We start from the raw sequence: 24,340 nt of genomic DNA, 5'->3' as shown, positions 1-24,340 counted from the left end.
GGGAATGGGTGGACTGGAGTACAACGATAGATTAACAAACTTGGGGTTATTCAGCTTAGAGAAAAGACGTCTACGGGGAGATCTAATAACAATGTACAAATACATGAAGGGACAATACAAAGAACTTTCTAAGGATCTTTTTACTCCTAGGCCAGTGACAGTGACAAGAGGACATCCACTACGTATGGAGGAGAGAAGGTTTCACCAGAAACATAGAAGGGGATTCTTCACAGTAAGAACAGCGAGGCTCTGGAAGTCTCTGCCCCAGGAAGTGGTGATGGCGGATTCACTGAACAAGTTCAAAGTGGGCCTGGATGCCTTTCTTGAAGAGAAAAATATAATGGGTTATGGTCTCTAGATTTTAAGGACACGTTGATCCAGGGTTTTATACTGACTGCCAGATTTGGAGTCGGGAAGGAATTTTTTCCTCTGAAATAGGGCAATTGGCATGAGCCTCATGGGGGTTTTTGCCTTCCCCTGGATCAACACTGTAGGGGATTGTATGGCTATAGGTTGGACTTGATGGACTCATGTCTTTATCCAACTTCATCTACTATGTAACTATGAATGGCAGGTATGGAAAGCGGCGGGTTCAGGCCTGAAGCGGAGAACTTGCTGCATCACCATAACAGTTGAAACTCTAACGTTCCAACGGTGTGACTGAATGAGTGGACTGTCGCTCATCCACTAGAGGGAGACAAAGGCCACCTGGAATGCTTTGCTTACACTGTGGCAGCGGCGGCAGCAGCAGCAGCAGCAGCGTGCCTCTCTGCCAGCAACCCGGTTGCGATAGTCTAACCATCTGAGTGTACTGCACAGGTACGCAGCATCGAGCAACAAACTAGCAAGCGAGAGGAAGCAAGGAACGAGCACTGTCTTTCAACCAGAGAAAATCAGGGGAAAGCGCGAACGCAGTCCCCCACTACCACAAATTATGCAGTCGAGTTTCCCGCATTTGGGGAAATCGCAGGGGTCAGCACACCCGGAGTGCAATGGATGAGCCTCACCCTGGGAGAACCACCTTCATTTTTTTTTTTTTTTACAAAAAGTTTATTTACATAGACTTCAAAAAATACAGATATACAGATAACAAAAATACCCTACCAAGGGCAACGGTAACAATAAAACTGCACAACAGTCATGTACAGAAATCAAAGACAAAACATGGAATAACATCTGGTTAAGACAATTTTACTCAGATCCAGTCTTTCCACTTCTTCGTCTTCCAGACTCCCTCCGCATCCGATCCCGATCGTTTGCATTCCAACTTATACAGAAAGTATAGCTTGCTCAAAAATAAGCTTACACACTCTTCTTCCAATAAACATTCATGTCGAAACAAAAGCAGGTTACAGGCATCCCACAAGGTCTCTCTAATCAGAAAAGAAAAAACCCATACGAAACGATGCTGAGACGATGTGCTCAGACTGATTCCATAATAAAAAGTGAAAAAAGACATAGGAGACAGTCCCGATAATTCCTTAAACAGACGAGTTAAACGGTTGAAAACACTCTTTGTGAAAGAACAATCCCACAAGAGGTCATGATCATGGTATCTCCCCTGCCAGGTAAGTATGAGTTATTCACCGACTGCTAGGCCAGCGCCCCTCCCCCGCAGCCCTGCCGCATTGGGGAGGCATTGGCCCTTGGCCAACAGAGGTCCGCATGGTGCAATGCCACACCGCATGCGTTTTCCTCGGTAGGCGGCCGTAGCACAGGCTGCGCTCCATTCCTCGCCCCGACACCCCGCTGCCTGCATTCAAATGTTCCCGGCTAGGCATTTCCAAGATGCAGTGCAGCAAGGGCATTAGCATAAAACGAAAGGGGAGGGGGCGAATGGGTGGCGGCTTCCAGAAACCGAGCTCCGGCTGGGCAGCAGAGTCAGGCACGAGGCAGCTGCGTGCCTTTGGTTTACTTAAGCCGGGATGGCTCATTAGAATTAGAAGAGAAGATGGCTAGACGGTTGGAGGAGTGTTTAAACTAGGTACTGGGGGGAGAGGGTAACATGTAGAGGGCAAGATAGTGTAGAAATGGAAAGAGGGCTAGATACTGAAACTGGGGGTGGAGCAGGGGGTCGGGTTAGAGCAGTCAGTAGGCAGTGGAAGAGTAGGGAAGATAAATCTATGAAATGTATGCATACGAATGCCCGAAGTCTTACTAACAAGATGGAGGAACTAGAAGTGATGATGTTGGAAGACAATTATGACATGGTGGGGGGTAAGTGAGACATGGCTGGACTCTAGCTATGACTGGGCTGTAAATAAACAAGGGTACAGTATGTTTAGAAAGGAGCGTACAAATAAGAAAGGGGGAGGGGTTTGCTTATACGTAAAAAACGGCCTTAAGCCAGTCCTGCGTGAGGACATCTGGGAGGAAAATGATTATGTGGAGTCCTTATGGGTGGAGATTACGGGAGGAACAAAAAATAATAAAATACTGATAGGGGTTTGTTATAAATCTCCAAATATAATGGAAGAAGCTGAAAATGTACTAATAAAACAAATAGATGAGGCCGCAAAGCAGAATAAAGTCATTATTATGGGGGATTTCAACTACCCAGATATCAACTGGGAGGCAGAAACCTGCAGATCCAACAAAGGGAGCAGGTTCTTGTCAGTAATAAAAGACAATTACCTATCGCAACTAGTGCAGGACCCAACAAGAGGCCAGGCCCTTTTAGACCTAATTTTAACAAATGAACCTGACACACTATCAAAAGTGGAGGTTGGGGGACATCTGGGTAATAGTGACCATAACAGAATAAGTTTTCTTGTACACATTAAGAAGACGTTCATTAGAGGGGGTACAAAAACACTAAACTTCAGGAAGGCAAATTTTAACCAGCTGAGAGAGGAGCCTAGCAGCATAAACTGGGACAATGTCCTCAACGTGACGGGAACACAAACTAAATGGGACATCTTCAAAAATATACTAAATAAGAGCACTAGAAAACACATACCCTATGGGAATAAGCGGGCTAGAAATCATAGAAAACCAATATGGCTAACTAAAACAGTACAGAATGCAATGAGGGATAAAAAGGAAGCATTTAAAGTACTAAAACAAGAGAGTAGCGACACAGCATTAAAAAACTATAACAGAGAAAAATAAATTGTGCAAAAAACAAATAAAGGAGGCGAAGATTGAGGCTGAGAGAAAAATTGCCAAGGAAAGTAAAAGTAATCCAAAATTATTCTTCAATTACATAAATAATAAGAGAATAAAAACTGACAATGTCGGCACTCTCAAAAATAATCTGGGTGTAATGGTGGAGGAGGATGAGGAAAGAGCACAAGTATTAAATGCCTTCTTCTCTACAGTGTTTACACAAGAATATCCATTGGCCGGCAACATGATTAGGGGTAATGTTAACTCTCAATTAAATGTCACCTGCTTAACCCAGGAAGAAGTGCAGCGCCGCCTGCAAAACACTAAAATAGAGAAATCGCCCGGTCCAGATGGTATACACCCCCGAGTTCTGAGGGAATTAAGCATGGTCATAGATAGACCCTTGTATCTAATATTTAAGGATTCAGTAATGACTGGGTCTGTTCCACAGGATTGGCGAATAGCAAATGTGGTGCCAATTTTCAAAAAGGGGTGTAAAAGGGAACCTGGAAACTATAGGCCAGTAAGTTTAACTTCTGTGGTGGGAAAGATATTTGAGGGCTTTCTAAGAGATGCTATCCTGGGGTATCTCAATGTAAATAATCTTATAACACCCAATCAGCATGGGTTTATGAGGAATCAGTCCTGTCAGACTAATCTGATCAGCTTCTATGAGGAGGTCAGTTCAAGACTGGACATGGCTAATGCAGTAGACGTGGTGTACCTGGACTTTTCAAAGGCTTTTGATACTGTTCCAGATAAACGGTTGGGATGCAAAATGAGATTGTTGGGACTGGGGGGAAACATATGCATTTGGGTTAGCAACTGGCTCACTGATAGGAAACAGAGGGTACTTGTTAATGGTAAATATTCAGACGGGGCCACAGTCACCAGTGGGGTGCCGCAGGGGTCAGTATTAGGTCCTCTCTTGTTTAACATCTTTATTAATGACCTGGTAGAGGGTTTACAAAGCAGGGTGTCTATATTTGCAGATGATACTAAACTTTGTAGGGTAATCAATAATGAGGAGGATAGTAGAATATTGCAAGGGGATCTAAGGAAACTGGAAGCATGGGCGGAGACTTGGCAAATGAAGTTTAATGTTGACAAATGTAAAGTAATGCACTTTGGGCGACGTAATAAAATGTATGACTATGTACTAAATAGTAAATTACTGGGTAAGACTGTCAATGAAAAAGACTTAGGGATTTTGGTGGACAGCAAGCTTACCTTTAATGACCAGTGTCAGGCAGCTGCTGCCAAGGCAAATAAAATTATGGGATGCATCAAAAGAGGTCTAGATTCTCATGACAAGGACATAGTTATGCCTCTATACAAATCACTGGTACGGCCACACTTAGAATATTGTGCACAATTTTGGGCCCCGATATACAAGAAAGACATACGTGAACTTGAAAAAGTGCAAAGACGGGCAACCAAAATGATTAGGGGAATGGGTGGACTGGAGTACAACGATAGATTAACAAACTTGGGGTTATTCAGCTTAGAGAAAAGACGTCTACGGGGAGATCTAATAACAATGTACAAATACATGAAGGGACAATACAAAGAACTTTCTAAGGATCTTTTTACTCCTAGGCCAGTGACAGTGACAAGAGGACATCCACTACGTATGGAGGAGAGAAGGTTTCACCAGAAACATAGAAGGGGATTCTTCACAGTAAGAACAGCGAGGCTCTGGAAGTCTCTGCCCCAGGAAGTGGTGATGGCGGATTCACTGAACAAGTTCAAAGTGGGCCTGGATGCCTTTCTTGAAGAGAAAAATATAATGGGTTATGGTCTCTAGATTTTAAGGACACGTTGATCCAGGGTTTTATACTGACTGCCAGATTTGGAGTCGGGAAGGAATTTTTTCCTCTGAAATAGGGCAATTGGCATGAGCCTCATGGGGGTTTTTGCCTTCCCCTGGATCAACACTGTAGGGGATTGTATGGCTATAGGTTGGACTTGATGGACTCATGTCTTTATCCAACTTCATCTACTATGTAACTATGAATGGCAGGTATGGAAAGCGGCGGGTTCAGGCCTGAAGCGGAGAACTTGCTGCATCACCATAACAGTTGAAACTCTAACGTTCCAACGGTGTGACTGAATGAGTGGACTGTCGCTCATCCACTAGAGGGAGACAAAGGCCACCTGGAATGCTTTGCTTACACTGTGGCAGCGGCGGCAGCAGCAGCAGCAGCAGCGTGCCTCTCTGCCAGCAACCCGGTTGCGATAGTCTAACCATCTGAGTGTACTGCACAGGTACGCAGCATCGAGCAACAAACTAGCAAGCGAGAGGAAGCAAGGAACGAGCACTGTCTTTCAACCAGAGAAAATCAGGGGAAAGCGCGAACGCAGTCCCCCACTACCACAAATTATGCAGTCGAGTTTCCCGCATTTGGGGAAATCGCAGGGGTCAGCACACCCGGAGTGCAATGGATGAGCCTCACCCTGGGAGAACCACCTTCATGATCATGGTATCTCCCCTGCCAGGTAAGTATGAGTTATTCACCGACTGCTAGGCCAGCGCCCCTCCCCCGCAGCCCTGCCGCATTGGGGAGGCATTGGCCCTTGGCCAACAGAGGTCCGCATGGTGCAATGCCACACCGCATGCGTTTTCCTCGGTAGGCGGCCGTAGCACAGGCTGCGCTCTATTCCTCGCCCCGACACCCCGCTGCCTGCATTCAAATGTTCCCGGCTAGGCATTTCCAAGATGCAGTGCAGCAAGGGCATTAGCATAAAACGAAAGGGGAGGGGGCGAATGGGTGGCGGCTTCCAGAAACCGAGCTCCGGCTGGGCAGCAGAGTCAGGCACGAGGCAGCTGCGTGCCTTTGGTTTACTTAAGCCGGGATGGCTCATTAGAATTAGAAGAGAAGATGGCTAGACGGTTGGAGGAGTGTTTAAACTAGGTACTGGGGGGAGAGGGTAACATGTAGAGGGCAAGATAGTGTAGAAATGGAAAGAGGGCTAGATACTGAAACTGGGGGTGGAGCAGGGGGTCGGGTTAGAGCAGTCAGTAGGCAGTGGAAGAGTAGGGAAGATAAATCTATGAAATGTATGCATACGAATGCCCGAAGTCTTACTAACAAGATGGAGGAACTAGAAGTGATGATGTTGGAAGACAATTATGACATGGTGGGGGGTAAGTGAGACATGGCTGGACTCTAGCTATGACTGGGCTGTAAATAAACAAGGGTACAGTATGTTTAGAAAGGAGCGTACAAATAAGAAAGGGGGAGGGGTTTGCTTATACGTAAAAAACGGCCTTAAGCCAGTCCTGCGTGAGGACATCTGGGAGGAAAATGATTATGTGGAGTCCTTATGGGTGGAGATTACGGGAGGAACAAAAAATAATAAAATACTGATAGGGGTTTGTTATAAATCTCCAAATATAATGGAAGAAGCTGAAAATGTACTAATAAAACAAATAGATGAGGCCGCAAAGCAGAATAAAGTCATTATTATGGGGGATTTCAACTACCCAGATATCAACTGGGAGGCAGAAACCTGCAGATCCAACAAAGGGAGCAGGTTCTTGTCAGTAATAAAAGACAATTACCTATCGCAACTAGTGCAGGACCCAACAAGAGGCCAGGCCCTTTTAGACCTAATTTTAACAAATGAACCTGACACACTATCAAAAGTGGAGGTTGGGGGACATCTGGGTAATAGTGACCATAACAGAATAAGTTTTCTTGTACACATTAAGAAGACGTTCATTAGAGGGGGTACAAAAACACTAAACTTCAGGAAGGCAAATTTTAACCAGCTGAGAGAGGAGCCTAGCAGCATAAACTGGGACAATGTCCTCAACGTGACGGGAACACAAACTAAATGGGACATCTTCAAAAATATACTAAATAAGAGCACTAGAAAACACATACCCTATGGGAATAAGCGGGCTAGAAATCATAGAAAACCAATATGGCTAACTAAAACAGTACAGAATGCAATGAGGGATAAAAAGGAAGCATTTAAAGTACTAAAACAAGAGAGTAGCGACACAGCATTAAAAAACTATAACAGAGAAAAATAAATTGTGCAAAAAACAAATAAAGGAGGCGAAGATTGAGGCTGAGAGAAAAATTGCCAAGGAAAGTAAAAGTAATCCAAAATTATTCTTCAATTACATAAATAATAAGAGAATAAAAACTGACAATGTCGGCACTCTCAAAAATAATCTGGGTGTAATGGTGGAGGAGGATGAGGAAAGAGCACAAGTATTAAATGCCTTCTTCTCTACAGTGTTTACACAAGAATATCCATTGGCCGGCAACATGATTAGGGGTAATGTTAACTCTCAATTAAATGTCACCTGCTTAACCCAGGAAGAAGTGCAGCGCCGCCTGCAAAACACTAAAATAGAGAAATCGCCCGGTCCAGATGGTATACACCCCCGAGTTCTGAGGGAATTAAGCATGGTCATAGATAGACCCTTGTATCTAATATTTAAGGATTCAGTAATGACTGGGTCTGTTCCACAGGATTGGCGAATAGCAAATGTGGTGCCAATTTTCAAAAAGGGGTGTAAAAGGGAACCTGGAAACTATAGGCCAGTAAGTTTAACTTCTGTGGTGGGAAAGATATTTGAGGGCTTTCTAAGAGATGCTATCCTGGGGTATCTCAATGTAAATAATCTTATAACACCCAATCAGCATGGGTTTATGAGGAATCGGTCCTGTCAGACTAATCTGATCAGCTTCTATGAGGAGGTCAGTTCAAGACTGGACATGGCTAATGCAGTAGACGTGGTGTACCTGGACTTTTCAAAGGCTTTTGATACTGTTCCAGATAAACGGTTGGGATGCAAAATGAGATTGTTGGGACTGGGGGGAAACATATGCATTTGGGTTAGCAACTGGCTCACTGATAGGAAACAGAGGGTACTTGTTAATGGTAAATATTCAGACGGGGCCACAGTCACCAGTGGGGTGCCGCAGGGGTCAGTATTAGGTCCTCTCTTGTTTAACATCTTTATTAATGACCTGGTAGAGGGTTTACAAAGCAGGGTGTCTATATTTGCAGATGATACTAAACTTTGTAGGGTAATCAATAATGAGGAGGATAGTAGAATATTACAAGGGGATCTAAGGAAACTGGAAGCATGGGCGGAGACTTGGCAAATGAAGTTTAATGTTGACAAATGTAAAGTAATGCACTTTGGGCGACGTAATAAAATGTATGACTATGTACTAAATAGTAAATTACTGGGTAAGACTGTCAATGAAAAAGACTTAGGGATTTTGGTGGACAGCAAGCTTACCTTTAATGACCAGTGTCAGGCAGCTGCTGCCAAGGCAAATAAAATTATGGGATGCATCAAAAGAGGTCTAGATTCTCATGACAAGGACATAGTTATGCCTCTATACAAATCACTGGTACGGCCACACTTAGAATATTGTGCACAATTTTGGGCCCCGATATACAAGAAAGACATACGTGAACTTGAAAAAGTGCAAAGACGGGCAACCAAAATGATTAGGGGAATGGGTGGACTGGAGTACAACGATAGATTAACAAACTTGGGGTTATTCAGCTTAGAGAAAAGACGTCTACGGGGAGATCTAATAACAATGTACAAATACATGAAGAGACAATACAAAGAACTTTCTAAGGATCTTTTTACTCCTAGGCCAGTGACAGTGACAAGAGGACATCCACTACGTATGGAGGAGAGAAGGTTTCACCAGAAACATAGAAGGGGATTCTTCACAGTAAGAACAGCGAGGCTCTGGAAGTCTCTGCCCCAGGAAATGGTGATGGCGGATTCACTGAACAAGTTCAAAGTGGGCCTGGATGCCTTTCTTGAAGAGAAAAATATAATGGGTTATGGTCTCTAGATTTTAAGGACACGTTGATCCAGGGTTTTATACTGACTGCCAGATTTGGAGTCGGGAAGGAATTTTTTCCTCTGAAATAGGGCAATTGGCATGAGCCTCATGGGGGTTTTTGCCTTCCCCTGGATCAACACTGTAGGGGATTGTATGGCTATAGGTTGGACTTGATGGACTCATGTCTTTATCCAACTTCATCTACTATGTAACTATGAATGGCAGGTATGGAAAGCGGCGGGTTCAGGCCTGAAGCGGAGAACTTGCTGCATCACCATAACAGTTGAAACTCTAACGTTCCAACGGTGTGACTGAATGAGTGGACTGTCGCTCATCCACTAGAGGGAGACAAAGGCCACCTGGAATGCTTTGCTTACACTGTGGCAGCGGCGGCAGCAGCAGCAGCAGCGTGCCTCTCTGCCAGCAACCCGGTTGCGATAGTCTAACCATCTGAGTGTACTGCACAGGTACGCAGCATCGAGCAACAAACTAGCAAGCGAGAGGAAGCAAGGAACGAGCACTGTCTTTCAACCAGAGAAAATCAGGGGAAAGCGCGAACGCAGTCCCCCACTACCACAAATTATGCAGTCGAGTTTCCCACATTTGGGTCATTAGAATCAGCACACCCGGAGTGCAATGGATGAGCCTCACCCTGGGAGAACCACCTTCATGATCATGGTATCTCCCCTGCCAGGTAAGTATGAGTTATTCACCGACTGCTAGGCCAGCGCCCCTCCCCCGCAGCCCTGCCGCATTGGGGAGGCATTGGCCCTTGGCCAACAGAGGTCCGCATGGTGCAATGCCACACCGCATGCGTTTTCCTCGGTAGGCGGCCGTAGCACAGGCTGCGCTCCATTCCTCGCCCCGACACCCCGCTGCCTGCATTCAAATGTTCCCGGCTAGGCATTTCCAAGATGCAGTGCAGCAAGGGCATTAGCATAAAACGAAAGGGGAGGGGGCGAATGGGTGGCGGCTTCCAGAAACCGAGCTCCGGCTGGGCAGCAGAGTCAGGCACGAGGCAGCTGCGTGCCTTTGGTTTACTTAAGCCGGGATGGCTCATTAGAATTAGAAGAGAAGATGGCTAGACGGTTGGAGGAGTGTTTAAACTAGGTACTGGGGGGAGAGGGTAACATGTAGAGGGCAAGATAGTGTAGTAATGGAAAGAGGGCTAGATACTGAAACTGGGGGTGGAGCAGGGGGTCGGGTTAGAGCAGTCAGTAGGCAGTGGAAGAGTAGGGAAGATAAATCTATGAAATGTATGCATACGAATGCCCGAAGTCTTACTAACAAGATGGAGGAACTAGAAGTGATGATGTTGGAAGACAATTATGACATGGTGGGGGGTAAGTGAGACATGGCTGGACTCTAGCTATGACTGGGCTGTAAATAAACAAGGGTACAGTATGTTTAGAAAGGAGCGTACAAATAAGAAAGGGGGAGGGGTTTGCTTATACGTAAAAAACGGCCTTAAGCCAGTCCTGCGTGAGGACATCTGGGAGGAAAATGATTAGGTGGAGTCCTTATGGGTGGAGATTACGGGAGGAACAAAAAATAATAAAATACTGATAGGGGTTTGTTATAAATCTCCAAATATAATGGAAGAAGCTGAAAATGTACTAATAAAACAAATAGATGAGGCCGCAAAGCAGAATAAAGTCATTATTATGGGGGATTTCAACTACCCAGATATCAACTGGGAGGCAGAAACCTGCAGATCCAACAAAGGGAGCAGGTTCTTGTCAGTAATAAAAGACAATTACCTATCGCAACTAGTGCAGGACCCAACAAGAGGCCAGGCCCTTTTAGACCTAATTTTAACAAATGAACCTGACACACTATCAAAAGTGGAGGTTGGGGGACATCTGGGTAATAGTGACCATAACAGAATAAGTTTTCTTGTACACATTAAGAAGACGTTCATTAGAGGGGGTACAAAAACACTAAACTTCAGGAAGGCAAATTTTAACCAGCTGAGAGAGGAGCCTAGCAGCATAAACTGGGACAATGTCCTCAACGTGACGGGAACACAAACTAAATGGGACATCTTCAAAAATATACTAAATAAGAGCACTAGAAAACACATACCCTATGGGAATAAGCGGGCTAGAAATCATAGAAAACCAATATGGCTAACTAAAACAGTACAGAATGCAGTGAGGGATAAAAAGGAAGCATTTAAAGTACTAAAACAAGAGAGTAGCGACACAGCATTAAAAAACTATAACAGAGAAAAATAAATTGTGCAAAAAACAAATAAAGGAGGCGAAGATTGAGGCTGAGAGAAAAATTGCCAAGGAAAGTAAAAGTAATCCAAAATTATTCTTCAATTACATAAATAATAAGAGAATAAAAACTGACAATGTCGGCACTCTCAAAAATAATCTGGGTGTAATGGTGGAGGAGGATGAGGAAAGAGCACAAGTATTAAATGCCTTCTTCTCTACAGTGTTTACACAAGAATATCCATTGGCCGGCAACATGATTAGGGGTAATGTTAACTCTCAATTAAATGTCACCTGCTTAACCCAGGAAGAAGTGCAGCGCCGCCTGCAAAACACTAAAATAGAGAAATCGCCCGGTCCAGATGGTATACACCCCCGAGTTCTGAGGGAATTAAGCATGGTCATAGATAGACCCTTGTATCTAATATTTAAGGATTCAGTAATGACTGGGTCTGTTCCACAGGATTGGCGAATAGCAAATGTGGTGCCAATTTTCAAAAAGGGGTGTAAAAGGGAACCTGGAAACTATAGGCCAGTAAGTTTAACTTCTGTGGTGGGAAAGATATTTGAGGGCTTTCTAAGAGATGCTATCCTGGGGTATCTCAATGTAAATAATCTTATAACACCCAATCAGCATGGGTTTATGAGGAATCGGTCCTGTCAGACTAATCTGATCAGCTTCTATGAGGAGGTCAGTTCAAGACTGGACATGGCTAATGCAGTAGACGTGGTGTACCTGGACTTTTCAAAGGCTTTTGATACTGTTCCAGATAAACGGTTGGGATGCAAAATGAGATTGTTGGGACTGGGGGGAAACATATGCATTTGGGTTAGCAACTGGCTCACTGATAGGAAACAGAGGGTACTTGTTAATGGTAAATATTCAGACGGGGCCACAGTCACCAGTGGGGTACCGCAGGGGTCAGTATTAGGTCCTCTCTTGTTTAACATCTTTATTAATGACCTGGTAGAGGGTTTACAAAGCAGGGTGTCTATATTTGCAGATGATACTAAACTTTGTAGGGTAATCAATAATGAGGAGGATAGTAGAATATTACAAGGGGATCTAAGGAAACTGGAAGCATGGGCGGAGACTTGGCAAATGAAGTTTAATGTTGACAAATGTAAAGTAATGCACTTTGGGCGACGTAATAAAATGTATGACTATGTACTAAATAGTAAATTACTGGGTAAGACTGTCAATGAAAAAGACTTAGGGATTTTGGTGGACAGCAAGCTTACCTTTAATGACCAGTGTCAGGCAGCTGCTGCCAAGGCAAATAAAATTATGGGATGCATCAAAAGAGGTCTAGATTCTCATGACAAGGACATAGTTATGCCTCTATACAAATCACTGGTACGGCCACACTTAGAATATTGTGCACAATTTTGGGCCCCGATATACAAGAAAGACATACGTGAACTTGAAAAAGTGCAAAGACGGGCAACCAAAATGATTAGGGGAATGGGTGGACTGGAGTACAACGATAGATTAACAAACTTGGGGTTATTCAGCTTAGAGAAAAGACGTCTACGGGGAGATCTAATAACAATGTACAAATACATGAAGAGACAATACAAAGAACTTTCTAAGGATCTTTTTACTCCTAGGCCAGTGACAGTGACAAGAGGACATCCACTACGTATGGAGGAGAGAAGGTTTCACCAGAAACATAGAAGGGGATTCTTCACAGTAAGAACAGCGAGGCTCTGGAAGTCTCTGCCCCAGGAAGTGGTGATGGCGGATTCACTGAACAAGTTCAAAGTGGGCCTGGATGCCTTTCTTGAAGAGAAAAATATAATGGGTTATGGTCTCTAGATTTTAAGGACACGTTGATCCAGGGTTTTATACTGACTGCCAGATTTGGAGTCGGGAAGGAATTTTTTCCTCTGAAATAGGGCAATTGGCATGAGCCTCATGGGGGTTTTTGCCTTCCCCTGGATCAACACTGTAGGGGATTGTAAGGCTATAGGTTGGACTTGATGGACTCATGTCTTTATCCAACTTCATCTACTATGTAACTATGAATGGCAGGTATGGAAAGCGGCGGGTTCAGGCCTGAAGCGGAGAACTTGCTGCATCACCATAACAGTTGAAACTCTAACGTTCCAACGGTGTGACTGAATGAGTGGACTGTCGCTCATCCACTAGAGGGAGACAAAGGCCACCTGGAATGCTTTGCTTACACTGTGGCAGCGGCGGCAGCAGCAGCAGCAGCGTGCCTCTCTGCCAGCAACCCGGTTGCGATAGTCTAACCATCTGAGTGTACTGCACAGGTACGCAGCATCGAGCAACAAACTAGCAAGCGAGAGGAAGCAAGGAACGAGCACTGTCTTTCAACCAGAGAAAATCAGGGGAAAGCGCGAACGCAGTCCCCCACTACCACAAATTATGCAGTCGAGTTTCCCACATTTGGGTCATTAGAATCAGCACACCCGGAGTGCAATGGATGAGCCTCACCCTGGGAGAACCACCTTCATGATCATGGTATCTCCCCTGCCAGGTAAGTATGAGTTATTCACCGACTGCTAGGCCAGCGCCCCTCCCCCGCAGCCCTGCCGCATTGGGGAGGCATTGGCCCTTGGCCAACAGAGGTCCGCATGGTGCAATGCCACACCGCATGCGTTTTCCTCGGTAGGCGGCCGTAGCACAGGCTGCGCTCCATTCCTCGCCCCGACACCCCGCTGCCTGCATTCAAATGTTCCCGGCTAGGCATTTCCAAGATGCAGTGCAGCAAGGGCATTAGCATAAAACGAAAGGGGAGGGGGCGAATGGGTGGCGGCTTCCAGAAACCGAGCTCCGGCTGGGCAGCAGAGTCAGGCACGAGGCAGCTGCGTGCCTTTGGTTTACTTAAGCCGGGATGGCTCATTAGAATTAGAAGAGAAGATGGCTAGACGGTTGGAGGAGTGTTTAAACTAGGTACTGGGGGGAGAGGGTAACATGTAGAGGGCAAGATAGTGTAGTAATGGAAAGAGGGCTAGATACTGAAACTGGGGGTGGAGCAGGGGGTCGGGTTAGAGCAGTCAGTAGGCAGTGGAAGAGTAGGGAAGATAAATCTATGAAATGTATGCATACGAATGCCCGAAGTCTTACTAACAAGATGGAGGAACTAGAAGTGATGATGTTGGAAGACAATTATGACATGGTGGGGGGTAAGTGAGACATGGCTGGACTCTAGCTATGACTGGGCTGTAAATAAACAAGGGTACAGTATGTTTAGAAAGGAGCGTACAAATAAGAAAGGGGGAGGGGTTTGCTTATACGTAAAAAACGGCCTTAAGCCAGTCCTGCGTGAGGACATCTGGGAGGAAAATGATTAGGTGGAGTCCTTATGGGTGGAGATTACGGGAGGAACAAAAAATAATAAAATACTGATAGGGGTTTGTTATAAATCTCCAAATATAATGGAAGAAGCTGAAAATGTACTAATAAAACAAATAGATGAGGCCGCAAAGCAGAATAAAGTCATTATTATGGGGGATTTCAACTACCCAGATATCAACTGGGAGGCAGAAACCTGCAGATCCAACAAAGGGAGCAGGTTCTTGTCAGTAATAAAAGACAATTACCTATCGCAACTAGTGCAGGACCCAACAAGAGGCCAGGCCCTTTTAGACCTAATTTTAACAAATGAACCTGACACACTATCAAAAGTGGAGGTTGGGGGACATCTGGGTAATAGTGACCATAACAGAATAAGTTTTCTTGTACACATTAAGAAGACGTTCATTAGAGGGGGTACAAAAACACTAAACTTCAGGAAGGCAAATTTTAACCAGCTGAGAGAGGAGCCTAGCAGCATAAACTGGGACAATGTCCTCAACGTGACGGGAACACAAACTAAATGGGACATCTTCAAAAATATACTAAATAAGAGCACTAGAAAACACATACCCTATGGGAATAAGCGGGCTAGAAATCATAGAAAACCAATATGGCTAACTAAAACAGTACAGAATGCAATGAGGGATAAAAAGGAAGCATTTAAAGTACTAAAACAAGAGAGTAGCGACACAGCATTAAAAAACTATAACAGAGAAAAATAAATTGTGCAAAAAACAAATAAAGGAGGCGAAGATTGAGGCTGAGAGAAAAATTGCCAAGGAAAGTAAAAGTAATCCAAAATTATTCTTCAATTACATAAATAATAAGAGAATAAAAACTGACAATGTCGGCACTCTCAAAAATAATCTGGGTGTAATGGTGGAGGAGGATGAGGAAAGAGCACAAGTATTAAATGCCTTCTTCTCTACAGTGTTTACACAAGAATATCCATTGGCCGGCAACATGATTAGGGGTAATGTTAACTCTCAATTAAATGTCACCTGCTTAACCCAGGAAGAAGTGCAGCGCCGCCTGCAAAACACTAAAATAGAGAAATCGCCCGGTCCAGATGGTATACACCCCCGAGTTCTGAGGGAATTAAGCATGGTCATAGATAGACCCTTGTATCTAATATTTAAGGATTCAGTAATGACTGGGTCTGTTCCACAGGATTGGCGAATAGCAAATGTGGTGCCAATTTTCAAAAAGGGGTGTAAAAGGGAACCTGGAAACTATAGGCCAGTAAGTTTAACTTCTGTGGTGGGAAAGATATTTGAGGGCTTTCTAAGAGATGCTATCCTGGGGTATCTCAATGTAAATAATCTTATAACACCCAATCAGCATGGGTTTATGAGGAATCGGTCCTGTCAGACTAATCTGATCAGCTTCTATGAGGAGGTCAGTTCAAGACTGGACATGGCTAATGCAGTAGACGTGGTGTACCTGGACTTTTCAAAGGCTTTTGATACTGTTCCAGATAAACGGTTGGGATGCAAAATGAGATTGTTGGGACTGGGGGGGAAACATATGCATTTGGGTTAGCAACTGGCTCACTGATAGGAAACAGAGGGTACTTGTTAATGGTAAATATTCAGACGGGGCCACAGTCACCAGTGGGGTGCCGCAGGGGTCAGTATTAGGTCCTCTCTTGTTTAACATCTTTATTAATGACCTGGTAGAGGGTTTACAAAGCAGGGTGTCTATATTTGCAGATGATACTAAACTTTGTAGGGTAATCAATAATGAGGAGGATAGTAGAATATTACAAGGGGATCTAAGGAAACTGGAAGCATGGGCGGAGACTTGGCAAATGAAGTTTAATGTTGACAAATGTAAAGTAATGCACTTTGGGCGACGTAATAAAATGTATGACTATGTACTAAATAGTAAATTACTGGGTAAGACTGTCAATGAAAAAGACTTAGGGATTTTGGTGGACAGCAAGCTTACCTTTAATGACCAGTGTCAGGCAGCTGCTGCCAAGGCAAATAAAATTATGGGATGCATCAAAAGAGGTCTAGATTCTCATGACAAGGACATAGTTATGCCTCTATACAAATCACTGGTACGGCCACACTTAGAATATTGTGCACAATTTTGGGCCCCGATATACAAGAAAGACATACGTGAACTTGAAAAAGTGCAAAGACGGGCAACCAAAATGATTAGGGGAATGGGTGGACTGGAGTACAACGATAGATTAACAAACTTGGGGTTATTCAGCTTAGAGAAAAGACGTCTACGGGGAGATCTAATAACAATGTACAAATACATGAAGAGACAATACAAAGAACTTTCTAAGGATCTTTTTACTCCTAGGCCAGTGACAGTGACAAGAGGACATCCACTACGTATGGAGGAGAGAAGGTTTCACCAGAAACATAGAAGGGGATTCTTCACAGTAAGAACAGCGAGGCTCTGGAAGTCTCTGCCCCAGGAAGTGGTGATGGCGGATTCACTGAACAAGTTCAAAGTGGGCCTGGATGCCTTTCTTGAAGAGAAAAATATAATGGGTTATGGTCTCTAGATTTTAAGGACACGTTGATCCAGGGTTTTATACTGACTGCCAGATTTGGAGTCGGGAAGGAATTTTTTCCTCTGAAATAGGGCAATTGGCATGAGCCTCATGGGGGTTTTTGCCTTCCCCTGGATCAACACTGTAGGGGATTGTAGGGCTATAGGTTGGACTTGATGGACTCATGTCTTTATCCAACTTCATCTACTATGTAACTATGAATGGCAGGTATGGAAAGCGGCGGGTTCAGGCCTGAAGCGGAGAACTTGCTGCATCACCATAACAGTTGAAACTCTAACGTTCCAACGGTGTGACTGAATGAGTGGACTGTCGCTCATCCACTAGAGGGAGACAAAGGCCACCTGGAATGCTTTGCTTACACTGTGGCAGCGGCGGCAGCAGCAGCAGCAGCAGCAGCAGCGTGCCTCTCTGCCAGCAACCCGGTTGCGATAGTCTAACCATCTGAGTGTACTGCACAGGTACGCAGCATCGAGCAACAAACTAGCAAGCGAGAGGAAGCAAGGAACGAGCACTGTCTTTCAACCAGAGAAAATCAGGGGAAAGCGCGAACGCAGTCCCCCACTACCACAAATTATGCAGTCGAGTTTCCCGCATTTGGGGAAATCGCAGGGGTCAGCACACCCGGAGTGCAATGGATGAGCCTCACCCTGGGAGAACCACCTTCATGATCATGGTATCTCCCCTGCCAGGTAAGTATGAGTTATTCACCGACTGCTAGGCCAGCGCCCCTCCCCCGCAGCCCTGCCGCATTGGGGAGGCATTGGCCCTTGGCCAACAGAGGTCCGCATGGTGCAATGCCACACCGCATGCGTTTTCCTCGGTAGGCGGCCGTAGCACAGGCTGCGCTCCATTCCTCGCCCCGACACCCCGCTGCCTGCATTCAAATGTTCCCGGCTAGGCATTTCCAAGATGCAGTGCAGCAAGGGCATTAGCATAAAACGAAAGGGGAGGGGGCGAATGGGTGGCGGCTTCCAGAAACCGAGCTCCGGCTGGGCAGCAGAGTCAGGCACGAGGCAGCTGCGTGCCTTTGGTTTACTTAAGCCGGGATGGCTCATTAGAATTAGAAGAGAAGATGGCTAGACGGTTGGAGGAGTGTTTAAACTAGGTACTGGGGGGAGAGGGTAACATGTAGAGGGCAAGATAGTGTAGAAATGGAAAGAGGGCTAGATACTGAAACTGGGGGTGGAGCAGGGGGTCGGGTTAGAGCAGTCAGTAGGCAGTGGAAGAGTAGGGAAGATAAATCTATGAAATGTATGCATACGAATGCCCGAAGTCTTACTAACAAGATGGAGGAACTAGAAGTGATGATGTTGGAAGACAATTATGACATGGTGGGGGGTAAGTGAGACATGGCTGGACTCTAGCTATGACTGGGCTGTAAATAAACAAGGGTACAGTATGTTTAGAAAGGAGCGTACAAATAAGAAAGGGGGAGGGGTTTGCTTATACGTAAAAAACGGCCTTAAGCCAGTCCTGCGTGAGGACATCTGGGAGGAAAATGATTATGTGGAGTCCTTATGGGTGGAGATTACGGGAGGAACAAAAAATAATAAAATACTGATAGGGGTTTGTTATAAATCTCCAAATATAATGGAAGAAGCTGAAAATGTACTAATAAAACAAATAGATGAGGCCGCAAAGCAGAATAAAGTCATTATTATGGGGGATTTCAACTACCCAGATATCAACTGGGAGGCAGAAACCTGCAGATCCAACAAAGGGAGCAGGTTCTTGTCAGTAATAAAAGACAATTACCTATCGCAACTAGTGCAGGACCCAACAAGAGGCCAGGCCCTTTTAGACCTAATTTTAACAAATGAACCTGACACACTATCAAAAGTGGAGGTTGGGGGACATCTGGGTAATAGTGACCATAACAGAATAAGTTTTCTTGTACACATTAAGAAGACGTTCATTAGAGGGGGTACAAAAACACTAAACTTCAGGAAGGCAAATTTTAACCAGCTGAGAGAGGAGCCTAGCAGCATAAACTGGGACAATGTCCTCAACGTGACGGGAACACAAACTAAATGGGACATCTTCAAAAATATACTAAATAAGAGCACTAGAAAACACATACCCTATGGGAATAAGCGGGCTAGAAATCATAGAAAACCAATATGGCTAACTAAAACAGTACAGAATGCAATGAGGGATAAAAAGGAAGCATTTAAAGTACTAAAACAAGAGAGTAGCGACACAGCATTAAAAAACTATAACAGAGAAAAATAAATTGTGCAAAAAACAAATAAAGGAGGCGAAGATTGAGGCTGAGAGAAAAATTGCCAAGGAAAGTAAAAGTAATCCAAAATTATTCTTCAATTACATAAATAATAAGAGAATAAAAACTGACAATGTCGGCACTCTCAAAAATAATCTGGGTGTAATGGTGGAGGAGGATGAGGAAAGAGCACAAGTATTAAATGCCTTCTTCTCTACAGTGTTTACACAAGAATATCCATTGGCCGGCAACATGATTAGGGGTAATGTTAACTCTCAATTAAATGTCACCTGCTTAACCCAGGAAGAAGTGCAGCGCCGCCTGCAAAACACTAAAATAGAGAAATCGCCCGGTCCAGATGGTATACACCCCCGAGTTCTGAGGGAATTAAGCATGGTCATAGATAGACCCTTGTATCTAATATTTAAGGATTCAGTAATGACTGGGTCTGTTCCACAGGATTGGCGAATAGCAAATGTGGTGCCAATTTTCAAAAAGGGGTGTAAAAGGGAACCTGGAAACTATAGGCCAGTAAGTTTAACTTCTGTGGTGGGAAAGATATTTGAGGGCTTTCTAAGAGATGCTATCCTGGGGTATCTCAATGTAAATAATCTTATAACACCCAATCAGCATGGGTTTATGAGGAATCGGTCCTGTCAGACTAATCTGATCAGCTTCTATGAGGAGGTCAGTTCAAGACTGGACATGGCTAATGCAGTAGACGTGGTGTACCTGGACTTTTCAAAGGCTTTTGATACTGTTCCAGATAAACGGTTGGGATGCAAAATGAGATTGTTGGGACTGGGGGGAAACATATGCATTTGGGTTAGCAACTGGCTCACTGATAGGAAACAGAGGGTACTTGTTAATGGTAAATATTCAGACGGGGCCACAGTCACCAGTGGGGTGCCGCAGGGGTCAGTATTAGGTCCTCTCTTGTTTAACATCTTTATTAATGACCTGGTAGAGGGTTTACAAAGCAGGGTGTCTATATTTGCAGATGATACTAAACTTTGTAGGGTAATCAATAATGAGGAGGATAGTAGAATATTGCAAGGGGATCTAAGGAAACTGGAAGCATGGGCGGAGACGTGGCAAATGAAGTTTAATGTTGACAAATGTAAAGTAATGCACTTTGGGCGACGTAATAAAATGTATGACTATGTACTAAATAGTAAATTACTGGGTAAGACTGTCAATGAAAAAGACTTAGGGATTTTGGTGGACAGCAAGCTTACCTTTAATGACCAGTGTCAGGCAGCTGCTGCCAAGGCAAATAAAATTATGGGATGCATCAAAAGAGGTCTAGATTCTCATGACAAGGACATAGTTATGCCTCTATACAAATCACTGGTACGGCCACACTTAGAATATTGTGCACAATTTTGGGCCCCGATATACAAGAAAGACATACGTGAACTTGAAAAAGTGCAAAGACGGGCAACCAAAATGATTAGGGGAATGGGTGGACTGGAGTACAACGATAGATTAACAAACTTGGGGTTATTCAGCTTAGAGAAAAGACGTCTACGGGGAGATCTAATAACAATGTACAAATACATGAAGGGACAATACAAAGAACTTTCTAAGGATCTTTTTACTCCTAGGCCAGTGACAGTGACAAGAGGACATCCACTACGTATGGAGGAGAGAAGGTTTCACCAGAAACATAGAAGGGGATTCTTCACAGTAAGAACAGCGAGGCTCTGGAAGTCTCTGCCCCAGGAAGTGGTGATGGCGGATTCACTGAACAAGTTCAAAGTGGGCCTGGATGCCTTTCTTGAAGAGAAAAATATAATGGGTTATGGTCTCTAGATTTTAAGGACACGTTGATCCAGGGTTTTATACTGACTGCCAGATTTGGAGTCGGGAAGGAATTTTTTCCTCTGAAATAGGGCAATTGGCATAAGCCTCATGGGGGTTTTTGCCTTCCCCTGGATCAACGATGTAGGGGATTGTAGGGCTATAGGTTGGACTTGATGGACTCATGTCTTTATCCAACTTCATCTACTATGTAACTATGAATGGCAGGTATGGAAAGCGGCGGGTTCAGGCCTGAAGCGGAGAACTTGCTGCATCACCATAACAGTTGAAACTCTAACGTTCCAACGGTGTGACTGAATGAGTGGACTGTCGCTCATCCACTAGAGGGAGACAAAGGCCACCTGGAATGCTTTGCTTACACTGTGGCAGCGGCGGCAGCAGCAGCAGCAGCAGCGTGCCTCTCTGCCAGCAACCCGGTTGCGATAGTCTAACCATCTGAGTGTACTGCACAGGTACGCAGCATCGAGCAACAAACTAGCAAGCGAGAGGAAGCAAGGAACGAGCACTGTCTTTCAACCAGAGAAAATCAGGGGAAAGCGCGAACGCAGTCCCCCACTACCACAAATTATGCAGTCGAGTTTCCCGCATTTGGGGAAATCGCAGGGGTCAGCACACCCGGAGTGCAATGGATGAGCCTCACCCTGGGAGAACCACCTTCATGATCATGGTATCTCCCCTGCCAGGTAAGTATGAGTTATTCACCGACTGCTAGGCCAGCGCCCCTCCCCCGCAGCCCTGCCGCATTGGGGAGGCATTGGCCCTTGGCCAACAGAGGTCCGCATGGTGCAATGCCACACCGCATGCGTTTTCCTCGGTAGGCGGCCGTAGCACAGGCTGCGCTCCATTCCTCGCCCCGACACCCCGCTGCCTGCATTCAAATGTTCCCGGCTAGGCATTTCCAAGATGCAGTGCAGCAAGGGCATTAGCATAAAACGAAAGGGGAGGGGGCGAATGGGTGGCGGCTTCCAGAAACCGAGCTCCGGCTGGGCAGCAGAGTCAGGCACGAGGCAGCTGCGTGCCTTTGGTTTACTTAAGCCGGGATGGCTCATTAGAATTAGAAGAGAAGATGGCTAGACGGTTGGAGGAGTGTTTAAACTAGGTACTGGGGGGAGAGGGTAACATGTAGAGGGCAAGATAGTGTAGAAATGGAAAGAGGGCTAGATACTGAAACTGGGGGTGGAGCAGGGGGTCGGGTTAGAGCAGTCAGTAGGCAGTGGAAGAGTAGGGAAGATAAATCTATGAAATGTATGCATACGAATGCCCGAAGTCTTACTAACAAGATGGAGGAACTAGAAGTGATGATGTTGGAAGACAATTATGACATGGTGGGGGGTAAGTGAGACATGGCTGGACTCTAGCTATGACTGGGCTGTAAATAAACAAGGGTACAGTATGTTTAGAAAGGAGCGTACAAATAAGAAAGGGGGAGGGGTTTGCTTATACGTAAAAAACGGCCTTAAGCCAGTCCTGCGTGAGGACATCTGGGAGGAAAATGATTATGTGGAGTCCTTATGGGTGGAGATTACGGGAGGAACAAAAAATAATAAAATACTGATAGGGGTTTGTTATAAATCTCCAAATATAATGGAAGAAGCTGAAAATGTACTAATAAAACAAATAGATGAGGCCGCAAAGCAGAATAAAGTCATTATTATGGGGGATTTCAACTACCCAGATATCAACTGGGAGGCAGAAACCTGCAGATCCAACAAAGGGAGCAGGTTCTTGTCAGTAATAAAAGACAATTACCTATCGCAACTAGTGCAGGACCCAACAAGAGGCCAGGCCCTTTTAGACCTAATTTTAACAAATGAACCTGACACACTATCAAAAGTGGAGGTTGGGGGACATCTGGGTAATAGTGACCATAACAGAATAAGTTTTCTTGTACACATTAAGAAGACGTTCATTAGAGGGGGTACAAAAACACTAAACTTCAGGAAGGCAAATTTTAACCAGCTGAGAGAGGAGCCTAGCAGCATAAACTGGGACAATGTCCTCAACGTGACGGGAACACAAACTAAATGGGACATCTTCAAAAATATACTAAATAAGAGCACTAGAAAACACATACCCTATGGGAATAAGCGGGCTAGAAATCATAGAAAACCAATATGGCTAACTAAAACAGTACAGAATGCAATGAGGGATAAAAAGGAAGCATTTAAAGTACTAAAACAAGAGAGTAGCGACACAGCATTAAAAAACTATAACAGAGAAAAATAAATTGTGCAAAAAACAAATAAAGGAGGCGAAGATTGAGGCTGAGAGAAAAATTGCCAAGGAAAGTAAAAGTAATCCAAAATTATTCTTCAATTACATAAATAATAAGAGAATAAAAACTGACAATGTCGGCACTCTCAAAAATAATCTGGGTGTAATGGTGGAGGAGGATGAGGAAAGAGCACAAGTATTAAATGCCTTCTTCTCTACAGTGTTTACACAAGAATATCCATTGGCCGGCAACATGATTAGGGGTAATGTTAACTCTCAATTAAATGTCACCTGCTTAACCCAGGAAGAAGTGCAGCGCCGCCTGCAAAACACTAAAATAGAGAAATCGCCCGGTCCAGATGGTATACACCCCCGAGTTCTGAGGGAATTAAGCATGGTCATAGATAGACCCTTGTATCTAATATTTAAGGATTCAGTAATGACTGGGTCTGTTCCACAGGATTGGCGAATAGCAAATGTGGTGCCAATTTTCAAAAAGGGGTGTAAAAGGGAACCTGGAAACTATAGGCCAGTAAGTTTAACTTCTGTGGTGGGAAAGATATTTGAGGGCTTTCTAAGAGATGCTATCCTGGGGTATCTCAATGTAAATAATCTTATAACACCCAATCAGCATGGGTTTATGAGGAATCGGTCCTGTCAGACTAATCTGATCAGCTTCTATGAGGAGGTCAGTTCAAGACTGGACATGGCTAATGCAGTAGACGTGGTGTACCTGGACTTTTCAAAGGCTTTTGATACTGTTCCAGATAAACGGTTGGGATGCAAAATGAGATTGTTGGGACTGGGGGGAAACATATGCATTTGGGTTAGCAACTGGCTCACTGATAGGAAACAGAGGGTACTTGTTAATGGTAAATATTCAGACGGGGCCACAGTCACCAGTGGGGTGCCGCAGGGGTCAGTATTAGGTCCTCTCTTGTTTAACATCTTTATTAATGACCTGGTAGAGGGTTTACAAAGCAGGGTGTCTATATTTGCAGATGATACTAAACTTTGTAGGGTAATCAATAATGAGGAGGATAGTAGAATATT

At 44.5% G+C, this 24,340-nt stretch overlaps 6 non-coding genes across 6 annotated transcripts; all 6 read right to left on the bottom strand.

The window, feature by feature from the left end:
* Positions 1-894: 894 nt before the first annotated feature.
* On the bottom strand, positions 895-1,052 carry LOC142190747 (U1 spliceosomal RNA). The gene has a single exon (XR_012714425.1). It is a non-coding gene; the product is annotated as a U1 spliceosomal RNA (small nuclear RNA).
* A 4,399-nt stretch (positions 1,053-5,451) lies between these two features.
* Positions 5,452-5,615, bottom strand: LOC142190668 (U1 spliceosomal RNA). The gene has a single exon (XR_012714352.1). It is a non-coding gene; the product is annotated as a U1 spliceosomal RNA (small nuclear RNA).
* A 3,872-nt stretch (positions 5,616-9,487) lies between these two features.
* Positions 9,488-9,647, bottom strand: LOC142190736 (U1 spliceosomal RNA). Its single transcript, XR_012714415.1, has one exon. It is a non-coding gene; the product is annotated as a U1 spliceosomal RNA (small nuclear RNA).
* A 3,872-nt stretch (positions 9,648-13,519) lies between these two features.
* LOC142190735 (U1 spliceosomal RNA) lies at positions 13,520-13,679 on the bottom strand. Its single transcript, XR_012714414.1, has one exon. It is a non-coding gene; the product is annotated as a U1 spliceosomal RNA (small nuclear RNA).
* Positions 13,680-17,561: 3,882 nt separating this feature from the next.
* Positions 17,562-17,725, bottom strand: LOC142190667 (U1 spliceosomal RNA). The gene has a single exon (XR_012714351.1). It is a non-coding gene; the product is annotated as a U1 spliceosomal RNA (small nuclear RNA).
* Positions 17,726-21,600: 3,875 nt separating this feature from the next.
* Positions 21,601-21,764, bottom strand: LOC142190666 (U1 spliceosomal RNA). Its single transcript, XR_012714350.1, has one exon. It is a non-coding gene; the product is annotated as a U1 spliceosomal RNA (small nuclear RNA).
* Positions 21,765-24,340: the final 2,576 nt, after the last annotated feature.

Source organism: Leptodactylus fuscus, chromosome 1, assembly GCF_031893055.1.
Source record: "Leptodactylus fuscus isolate aLepFus1 chromosome 1, aLepFus1.hap2, whole genome shotgun sequence".
NCBI lineage: Eukaryota > Metazoa > Chordata > Amphibia > Anura > Leptodactylidae > Leptodactylus > Leptodactylus fuscus.
Note: the sequence above shows the minus strand (reverse complement) of the source record. Positions and strands in the feature narration are given on the sequence as shown.